Below are 4283 nucleotides of genomic sequence, written 5' to 3'. Positions count from 1 at the left end.
AGCATTCAGTATCAGTGAAAATCAGCGGTGTGTATACGGAGCCAATATTTACGGTTAAATGGAAGACAGTCCGTCTTACGAAGTGTGGCAACAAATTTAATGTTATGGATTGGTTTAAAAATTTATCAGTTAACCTCTTGAGTCCTTTTCTCTAATGAGTCATAATTTATCATGATAATAAGTATAATATTTATTTTTTTATAACCAGAAACCAATACATAACAACTTATACTACATATTGCAATCTGTCGTTTTTTAAATCACTGTTAAAACACAAGTTATTTTCATTTAGATCGCTTCAATTTATTCACACTATCGACTGCGGGGATTTTTTCTGTAACTGACTTTACTTTGGCAAAAAAATTATTCGGATTCCATCTGGAAATCAATGCTTATAGCACACTCAGTAGCTCAAAAAAATGGTTCAAATGGCTTTGAGCGCTATAGGACTTAACTTCTGAGGTCACCAGTTCCCTAGAACTTAGAACTACTTCAACCTAACTAACCTAAGGACATCACACACATCCATGCCCGAGACAGGATTCGAACCTGCGACCGTAGCGGTCCCGCGATTCCAGACTGTAGCGTCTAGAACCGCTCGGCCACCCCGGCCGGCATTCAGTAGCTACATTCAAATTATCTCCGTAGAGGTCCTAATAACGGAAACACCGGTAACTAGTTCAGTTTAGGTGTAGTATATATTTCTGTTGCAACTGTACGCACCTCATTGTAAATCACATAAACCTGTAGCCACAATCCCATTCACACATTTATTAAATTTTGTTTCTCCTTCCAGTCAAAAAGTTGTACTTCTTGGTGCACTGCGCTGGGTCTAAGGACGCTGTCACTTAATGTTTACACATAAACGAGGAGATAATGAATTCGGGAAATACGATAGAAAAAAAAATTAATAACAATTGTGTTCTTTGTTGTTACTATGTGTGTGATAGCGAACAACATATCAAGTTAGATATCAGTTCATTTTCTTCAAATGTCAAACAATTCCATTCACTGTAATGTTTCAAGTGGACAGATGTTACCAAAACTCAACGGAAGAAGTCCTGAAATACAGAGAGTGATAACACACAACGGCCGATTAACCAGTGATGTGTTGGGAAATCCACATTATTTTATAGACGCAAACAGTCGACTGCCTGCTCCGTCTCACACTGTGGTCCATATCCTGTCCAACACGTTCTTCCTGACCGAGATACCCACGTGTTCCGAAATGGGAATACTTAACAAGTTATATCGAGAGAACTCTCTGTACATTCCTCTTCAACCTTCGTCTTCTTCTTTCTTAGCGTGTGTCGCTCTGATGCTTTAAGTCACAATTTTCTATCTAGCGCATTCTAGGGTTTGAAGCCTGTCAGATATCCTCCGTTTTCTTCTCTAACCATCACTTCTTGACATGCGCATGGGGGCGTGTTGCCAATGAATTGTCATAATTTCTAGTGATGAATCCGTATGACCTACGGCGTGCTACTTCTAATTTATTGAGGATTGCAATCGATCGCATCCTTTCTTTACATGTTCTTTTTAATGTGATCCAGACAATATTTTCAAGTCAACGCCACTTAGCGGTAACTCATGTTTTCTTGTTGCTGCCCCACATCCTCCATTACGTAGAGCTATCGAATAAATGACGGATGAAAAAACTTTCCCTTTAAGATGTTAGATAGTTTATTGTCGAATATACTCCACTAACACCACGCCATTTAGCCCGTGGAGCATTAAGTCGTAATCGAACATCCGGGAGCATTCGGCCACCCGAAGTTATTAGTGGGGCGAGAAATTTAAACTCGGAGGTGTTGCTGAACTGTTGGTTCTACGAGGACTTGTCGGGTAGTGAGTTTCGGTCTGGGGCGAAATGGAAACCACTCCGATGAAGCTTCACGTAAATGTGCGGGCAGTATCTTTGGTATGCTCGCCGATCACGTCACGTTGCGCTATCAGTTCTGAGTGCAGTGACCACGTAAAGCGCTACGGTCGCAGGTTCGAGTCCTGCCTCGGGCATGGATGTGTGTGATGTCCTTAGGTTAGTTAGGTTCAAGTGGTTCTAAGTTCTAGGGGACTGATGACCACAGAAGTTAAGTCCCATAGTGCTCAGAGCCATTTTAACCATTTGAACTACGTAAAGATGCCTAGAAAATAGTCTCTCCCACCAAGTATGAGGACCTGGTAAGATATTTCACCTCTTGTAGTGCAGCTCGCACAATATAAATCTCACGCGTTTACTTCACCATGACGATTCTCGGCCGTAAAGAAGCTGCTCTTGCAGCGTTTTCGATGGCAAATGTTTGATCACTCACAATATAGCCCGTAATTGGCTGCCTCTTAGTTTCATTTCTGCGCAGATGAAACCGCTGGCCCTACGCTGTAGCCGGAGTAGAGAACTGGCGGAAAGCACAAGCGCCTGCCTGCTATGACGAAGGCATGGTATAACACCCGGAAAAGGTCTAAGTCGAAACGGCGAGTATGTAGAGAACTAGCTGTTGCAAATAAAACGATTTTTATTTTAATAGTAGTTTCCATTTCGTGACCCATCTTACCTTACTTTCCAAACAGCCTTCGTATATGATGACGGAAACGGAAACGAGCGTTTGGTGTCATTGGCCGGGAGGCCACTTAGCGGCAGGTCCGACCGCCTTGATGCAGGTCTTATTACATTCGAAGCCACATTGAGCCGCCTGTGGGCCGGATGGGGATGAAATGATGATGAAGACAACACCCAGTCCCCGAGCGGAGAAAATCTCCGATGCAGCCTGGAATCGAACCCGGGCCCGTAGGACGGCAATCCGTGACGCTGACCACTGAGCTATAGGGGCGGTGCGGCTAGTCTGAACTGTGTTCTCTATGTTAGACCTCAAGCTGTTATTGCTGGAATGATTCTGTAGAGCTCTGTTCACTATTCGCCAGTAACTGATGAAGAGAATGTGGTTCTAAGGATGGTATCGTCGGGTCGCTTTGCAAGAAATGAGGCACAAAGTGTCTCAAACCCCAAGGTGGCGGGATGACTCCGCAGCTGGTTATCAGGGTAAGGAGCTGTGCTTAAGATAAAGTCGCGGCGACGGCGCACGGGCGAGACTGCACCGGCACACTGTGCGATACAAGGAGCCCCAACTAATCTGCCTACGACTGCGGCGAGGGAGCGCGCGGCAGGGCTGTGTGCGTGTGTGCGTAATATCTGGCTGGCGGTCTTAGGGCGCGCTGAGCCATTAGCGGCGCAGTTGTGCCGCCCCCTGATCAATATCTGGCCGCCCCTTGTCTTAATTAGCGGGGAGCGCGCGGCGCGGAGGCGAGGCGAGGAGGCGAGTGCGCGGGCCGTCCCGTCCCGTGCCTTGCTGCCAGCTACTAGCCCCGCGCCCGCGGCCGTTGCCACAGTAACGCGACCGCCTTCCGCCTTCCGCCCTCCTTACACGCCACGCAGGGGCGCCTCGCAGGGAAGGGGCCTCCGCCCTTTTGCATCCTTTCAGCTTTCAGCTTGGTAGCGGCGAGACGGGGACCGGCGAGCGCTGCGTACCACGCCGTCCATCAACCATTGTCGATCTGTCCCTACATTCACTTAACACCACTGGCTTTTCCTTTCTTCGAAAGTATAATGGCAGACTTTCTACAAATCTTAGACCCACCGAGTTCTGGAACGTACTGCTTAAACAATTCGGTTAAGAACTTCCACTACTGGCCATTAAAATTGCTACACCACGAAAATGACGTGCTACAGACGCGAAATTTAACCGACAGGAAGAAGATGCTGTGATATGCGAATGATTAGCTTTTCAGAGCATTCACACAAGGTTGGCGCCGATGGCGACAACTACAATGTGCTGGCATGAGGAAAGCTTCCAAACGATTTCTCATACACAAACAGCAGTTGACCGGCGTTGCCTGGTGAAACGTTGTTGTGATGCCTCGTGTAAGGTGACATGCGTTACATCACGTTTCCGACTTTGATAAATGTCGGATTGTAGCCTATCGCGAATGCGGTTTATCGTATCACGACATCGCTGCTCGCGTTGGTCGAGATCCAATTACTGTTAGCAGAATATGGAATCGGTGGGTTCAGCTGGGTAATTCGGAACACCATGCTGGATCCCAACGGCCTCGTATCACTAGCAGTCGAGATGAAAGGCATCTTATCCACATGGCTGTAACGGATCGTGCAGCCACGTCTCGTTCCCTGAGTCAACAGATGGGGACGTTTGCAAGACAACATCCATCTGCACGAACAGTTCGACGACGATTGCAGCAGCATGGACTATCAACTTGGAGACCATGGCTGC

This window comes from Schistocerca piceifrons, chromosome 1 (assembly GCF_021461385.2).
Source record: "Schistocerca piceifrons isolate TAMUIC-IGC-003096 chromosome 1, iqSchPice1.1, whole genome shotgun sequence".
Classification (NCBI taxonomy): Eukaryota; Metazoa; Arthropoda; class Insecta; order Orthoptera; family Acrididae; genus Schistocerca; species Schistocerca piceifrons.
This window is presented reverse-complemented; position numbering follows the sequence as displayed.